The sequence below is a fragment of the Aplidium turbinatum genome, chromosome 1 (assembly GCF_918807975.1).
Source record: "Aplidium turbinatum chromosome 1, kaAplTurb1.1, whole genome shotgun sequence".
Lineage (NCBI taxonomy): Eukaryota > Metazoa > Chordata > Ascidiacea > Aplousobranchia > Polyclinidae > Aplidium > Aplidium turbinatum.
In genome coordinates, this window is record NC_137472.1 from 13,031,775 (window position 1) to 13,039,061 (window position 7,287).

Below are 7,287 nucleotides of genomic sequence, written 5' to 3' on the forward strand. Positions count from 1 at the left end.
GTACAGTATTACTGTATTAACGAAACAATTAACGGTACGAGCGAAACAATTAAACGCTTGTAAAACGGAAAAAGTATATGTATGTGCATGTAATGTGTTCTCAAGTTATCTACTGTAGGTCAGCCAGCCCAAAACTATGAGGAATCATCAGCTGGCGTATGTCCTTTCGGCGAATTTCGCACATCTCGTTGTCTAGCTAGCCGATCGCATCACACTGGGCTTCCCGCTTCTCTGCTGCATGAACTTCCAGACAGTGCTCCATGCCCGCTGGGCATCCTCAAACGAAACGATTTCCTCCTCAACAGTTATCTCATCATCTTCGCTTTCAACCGGCTTCTCGCTGCGCAACATCTCCTTCGCAATCTCATCCAGTGTGAAAGATCCACCAGTCTCGAGCCGCTCATCAGCTTCAAGAAAGTCAGACAGCTCGATTTCTTTGTTCTGGTGCATCTTTTCCTCAGCAGGCAGAGCTTCCCAGATCTCGAGCAGACTAACATCATCTGGCTCAGATTGGATTGGATTTCCTCGTACAATTATAATCGTACAACACATTGTGGCATTACATGGTCACGTCACAAAGCTGTTTTTACAAACTCTCGCTACTATGCCACCCTTGCTACTATGCCACTTTCTCTCGGTCCCAAAGGGTGGCATAGTATCGAAGTTTGACTGTATTTGTGATGGGGAGATAGCAAAACGACCTTACGGTCTACTAGTCAGTTGCGACCAGAGAAAGAGCAATTTGAGTTATGAAACGATTCAGCAATTTAACCAAATCAGTTGTTGCACTTAAATTAGCAAAGTTTCAGGTATTTTTGATTATATTGTATTGCTTCATCCAGGGGCGGCGCCAGCCAAAAATGAGTGGGGTGGACAAAAATATTTTGAGGTAATATACTACCGTAAAGTATGGTCACTAAGATTACCGATTGCGATGTGACTCACTGCAGCTTGGTTGTGAAATTTATTGAAAAATAAACAAAGGAAATCCGAAAGGGGGCAAAAGCTCGTTTTCCATTAAGCGCACTCTAAATTATGAACAAAAGAATAGAATGGGTCCAAACGCTCCCATACATTTCCTCTGCGGTCCATAGAATTGCCGAATACGATCTTGATGTTAGCAAGCTTGTCGTCATTTTATGTCATGGAGCTGCTGCAATGATAAGCGGCGTCATAAAAATTTATTGGGTAGCCCCTTAAACAGGTTTTAAAAAAAGCCTGGCTATTACCCAATAATACCCATAGCCATAGGTCAAGAATCACTGCACTAAAGTTTTATTTTGCGCTCGCAGGTCAGTTTAAAAGCTTTCACCAATTTTTGAGGACCAGTGTTATCGGCAATGTCTCGCTCACTGCTGATCTGCACAAGATGTTCAAGTCTTTGTGATGACATGACAGGTCGCAGATAATAGGCCTAGTTTATTGTCTTAACTTTGGTGTGGATACGTTCACAAGATGCCACAGTCATGGACAAAGTAGAAACAGTAGCAATAATTTGAGACAAAACGCTGTAGGCTACAAATTATTTAAGATCGCTTTTTCTACACAATTTCAAAAGTGAAGGCAGACACAACCACACGGTCCACTTTGGTGCTTTTCAATTTCTTGTTTCCACTTGTGACAATTAGCTGACCTCAAAAAAAGAAAATCCTATTGCTACCCAACCTGATTTTTATGGAAATTACAGAATTTGACTAAATAGGCTATTCAACTTTAGGCAAATTTGATGGAGACATGTGCGTGAAATAAAATGCAGCTGCATTTGACATTAATTCACATGCTTGATCCGAGTAACGCCTTTTAAGTTCATTAGCATTCTATCAAAAGATAAAGAAAAATCCCTTAACTTTTCTGTAATGGATTCAGATTCACTCCACGGAAGACTGTTGCAACGTAGCCTACCAATGATATCTGACCATCTCGGAAATGGCTTGGTGGGTAGTGGCATCGCTTAGCCGGCGTGGTGGTTTCACTGGTAATTTGATTTCTATCCGCAAACAGCGATGAGTTGAAATTTGAAAACCAATTTGTTAAAATCTTCTCTGAACGCAGTGAGTCAAATGCTCTTGTCAAGTCGTTGATAGCATGCAACCCCAGTGGTGAGAACCATTTCTTCACTTTTTAAATAATCTGAAGCCTGTTGGCTGTTTACATAACGAAAAGCATTTATGAGGAATAAGACTAACTGTAACAAATTCAGTTTGCTTGATGCGGAACAACAAACCAGTAGCTATACCATTACCTTCGTTTGACATTTGTTGGAACATTGACAGTAGTACTGGATATAGGCTACATTAATAACAACATCCAGATCATCTGAACGTGCAGACCATCTAGTATAGCTTATCAGATAACGAGTGCAATGCAATTTTTCCAGACGTGATTCCCTCCTTTTTCAAATGCTCTTTATACAAAAAATGTCTCTTGGGAGAACAGTCCATCAAGTGGTAGGCCTAGATGTTACCAAATGTTTCAAAAATTGTTTTGACTATCGCTACGTTTTCAACATTGTGCCCAAGCGCAAGACTTAATCGGTGTGCAAAACAATGAAAATATACCGATGGTTTGGCACCCGCTGCAACTAGGTGTTGCTGTGCACCTTCATTCATGCCTGACATGTTGGTAGCCCCATCAAAACCTTTGCCTATTAGGTCTTACAAAGCTTGTGTCTCAGCTGTGATAAAAGCCATCACCTCAAAATGGAAAATTAGACTACAATCAATCAATACAACAGAGCGGTAACAATGAAGATTCTTTATTTCTTCTTATGTCAGTGCTGCAAAAGTAATTCATACGTAAGAAGTCGAAATTAATTTATGACGCAGTCACTAGGCCCCTCCTAACCCCCTGCATACACCCCCAAGTTTTCTCATCGGGTCTCGACGAATTACATAATTGGCCTTAAATAGGAGTGGGGTGGACATGTCCACCCCAGTCCACCCCGTGGCGCCGCTACTGGCTTCATCGCAATGACAATGGCGTGCCACGTAAAAGTCAAAACTTTTGTGAAATATCAAAAGTCTTCCTCAGAACGCTGCTTTTGCGAAGAACACCGTTTGAAAAAACATGCCATACATTGAGAATAATGATGTCTGCAAAGCTGGAAACTAGTAGGCCTACACAATTTTGTTTTTGAATGGGTGGCAGAAAAGAGTTTCAAAAACACAAGTTTGCTTTTTTTCTTATTTTTCATCGATCTCTCACCTTTCGCCGATAATTATATCGTGCTTCAGATGCAGTTGGGAAGTAGCCCGTTTGACAAACTACAAGCACTGGCAGGTCTCTCAGAAGTTCAAGCTGTTTCCTATGTTTAATAATTGTTTTTTAAATGTAGCTAAACAACTTCAACCAGCCTTAAGTTGTGTAACTTTAGTGTAGGCCCTTTCATAATTTGAGGTAAGTCTGCTGGAGTTGAATTCCAAGTTTTAGCAAACTGTTTACCCATTTTTAATTAATCAGTCCCCTACCGTATAACTACTTGAAGTATAGGCCTAACATTGGCTTAGTTTATTTAAATTCTAAACAGTTGTTGATGCGTTGTATTGGATTAGTGTAGTGAAAGATTTCTAAAAATGAAGCTAATATCTTCATTTTCACTTGTAGACTATTTAGTTGAAAAGTAGATGTAAAGTTTTAAGCTTTGAGAAAGCACTTGATTAACGTTTAAAAAAGATTGTTATAGCTAAACCTAGGCTAGCCGATATGCTGAAGAATAAAGCAGATGCCTAAGTTGTCAGGACATCGCTATCGTAGGCGCGTCCACATTTTTTAAAATGTTGCAACAGAAGGCCACCTACGTCGCGCAAAATGCGCTTCTCCGTGTACAATAAACAAAGGTTGCCAAGAATATGATACGGAGAAAAAGATGATAGGCCTACGCAAAAATCATCATGTAGCCTAACAACACTGCTTTGTTTATCTGATGTGTTTTGCAACAAAAACACGATAAAACTAGAAATATTTTTGTCGCAATATCCGACACCTTTTCTTCATCAGTACCCAACATAAAGTTTTATAACTCGGTGCCCCGCACACGCTGGCCTACCTCTTGTTTTGTCTCAGACCAAGTTAATGCAGTCTATGGACAAAAAGGATATAATTGACTTTAAACATGTGAGAATCAGGTGCTTTAGTCGCCTACAAAGTCTTGGATGGGGACCTATAAATAATATAGGTCAAAGTTTGCGAAAAACAAACGAGAAAATTGTTTTTTGTATAGGGACAATCCACCATGCGGAACCAGAATTGGGTGACCACACCGAAGCAAGACACGCCCCTGTGAGTCATAGAGCATGCACGACAGTGGTTAAAAAAACAGGTTGGTAAATTAACTAAGTAATGAACGCCATAACCTATACTTAATATCCATTTGCGTTGTTGGGTGAGTTCAAGGAATACTTTTGGGAGTTCAAAGGGGACTTTTGGGAGTTCAAGGGGTACTTTTGGGAGTTTAAGGGGTACTTTTGGGAGTTCAAGGGGTAATTTTGGGAGTTCAAGGGATACTTTTGGGAGTTCAAGGGGTACTTTTGGGAGTTCAAGGGGTACTTTTGGGAGTTCAAGGGGTACTTTTGGGAGTTCAAGGGGTACTTTTGGGAGTTCAGGGGTACTTTTGGATCCAGAATGATTTTAGGGGGCCGTAATTTTTCTAAGGAGTCCGGGAACTGGAAGGAAACCATCTCGTACTTTTTGGGTAAAGTTGGTTTTTCTAAGAAGTGTTTCGATTTCAGCCCCATGGATCTCATTAGTACCTGGGCCAAATTATTTTCTCAACGGGTCTAACATTAACAATATCTATCTGATAGTGAACAATATCTATCTGATAGAGAACAATATCTCATTAATAGTGAACAATATCTCCTTATAGTGAACAATATCTCATTCTTCATCTCATATGATCTCATGTAATCTTTGTCTGCGATTGCTTCACTCCTATTTTTATGTTTAGATTTTGGGAAAAACTTCTACGGTTACCACAGCGCTCCGGGATTACACGCAAAGTACACCAGGACAGCCAATGACATCGAAACATCTCTGGAGTGAGTAAAACCCATGTCATTGTCGCCTTGGTTTGGTTTTGAATCTTTATTCTCGGACAGACAAAGCCTTGATAGGTTATTCCTGGTAGTTTCGCATACTTGTAGAGGCTCTTGACACAGGGCCAGTTATCGAAATTGGCAGAGGGAAGTTTTTCGATTGTTGAAGTGTTGTTGCCGGGGAATTATTCCATTCACTAGGTGCCGCTGAATGGAGAGCAGTTCTAAGAATGCTTTGCTCAAGCGCACACCCCGAGAGTCGAACCAGCGCCGCGTAACCTTGAGCCAGGCGCGTAACCACTGAGCTAACGGGGCGGCCTATTAAGTGGTTAACCGGATTAACCCATAGATCATACGAATGGACTTGGTTGGTTTGAATCTTTATTGTCGGACTGACAAAGACTTTGATAGCTATAGGTCAGTGGTTCTTAAACTTTTTGAGACACGCCTCCCTCTTACAATTATTCTAAATTCATTTCCAGTTAAGTTGCATTAATGCGAAGGATGTAACTTTTTAGTAGATACCAAATGTTTAATTTGGAGAATAGTAGCAGATAATGCACATCTCAGATCGGCTTCACATTTAAGTTTATTTCTAGATTTTGTCTTTATGTCTACGAGAGTAGAAAAACCATTTTCGCACAAGTAGGCTAAGTGGATGAAAATGGAAGAAGTGTGCGTACAGCCACAGCACCCACACTCTTGTAAATGTGCACATATTTCTCCCAAAACTCTGTTAGTGGCATTGCTTCAAGGTTGTCCCTTGCAGTAGAATTTCATTTTAGCTTCAAGAATTCCTCTTGTAAATTGTCGGCAAGAATTTTCTCATTTAGACGAAAGGGATTCCTTGTCATCTGCCATTTTGGAAGTTTAGTGTCATTCAAGTCTGGAAAATAGCGTTCAAATTCTTGTTTCCAAAGTTGAAGGTGGCAGTCCACGTCGAACTTAAGCTCGCCCTTCAGTTCAATTTGGTTTTTCTCAAGGACAGTATCAAGGTTGGAAAATGAAGCTGCGATTACTTTTTGAACTCGACGATGCCACAGCCCCAGTTTTGCCATGATAGCCTGGATGGCATCATAATCTTTGATGCGATCAGTATTCTTGCCCTGAGGAGCAGATTTAAATTATTAAGGGCTTCGAAAATGTCCACGAGGTAGGCCAACTCGACGATGCCAAATTCCGAAAGACGCTTCTACAACTTCCGCCGACGACAATTGGCGAAAGCACTTTCTACTTGCAATCTTCGTTTTTTTTAAGAGTATTTCATACATTGGAAAAAAGCTAAAAGTTTACTTTCGAGGTCAAGGTTTTTTTTTTTCAACATGACGCTGCGAACGAGTTGGTCTCAAATTGTCGTTGCTCAGATTTTAAAAACATATGACGCATTGTGATACAACTTGGTTATTTACTATGACATCTATAAAGCCAAACTTCAGATAACTTTTGTCATACTTTCTCTTTTTCCCGCTCATTTTTTGTCAATAGAACTGATTAATTAAAAATAAACCTAATTAAATCAATGCTAAAATTAAAAAAATAGTTTACGCATGGTACTATAGTAGAATTGGGGATACTGTTGTACTTCTAGCCTTTGTCACTTGTTGGTCAGTCGTTGCCATAAAGTTACTATTACAACTAAAGCTCGAGGCTGCTGTGTCAGTAAGCCGTTGTGTTACGAGAGTTAAGGTGTCGCGCAAACATTTAGCGACGTCTAAAACATCACAAAGAATGCGAGATGTGACAACACGCCCTACAAACACTGTGCCACTGTAACACAAAGTTTCATCCTCAACAATCGACTGTCCAGCGTAGTTGTGAAGACATGTTTAGTCATAATTCATGCAGAGTTTTTCAATTTATTGCCCCCCCCCCCCCTTGTGAGCCTAACACGCCCCCCAGTTTAAGAACCACTGCTATAGGTTATTTCTGGCAGTTTCGCATACGGCACTCCTAGAAGCTTTGAACCACTGACCTAGGGCAGTTCCCGAGATTGGCAGAGTAAAATTTCGGATAGTTGTTGAAGTGTTCTTTTCTATGAATTAAGCTTAAATTAGGCTAGGCCTATTTAATAAGTTAGTAGCCTACATTTTTTCACATGATAAAGTTGCACTCTGTATCATACTTTTTGATGTTATTAAATTTTCAAACATTATTTTTCAACCGGAACTTATTTTGCAATTTATTTCGAAATTTCCGAACTTATTTCACAACTTCTCCGACTAGGCACAATTTTACTTTGGTTAGCTAAACTCTT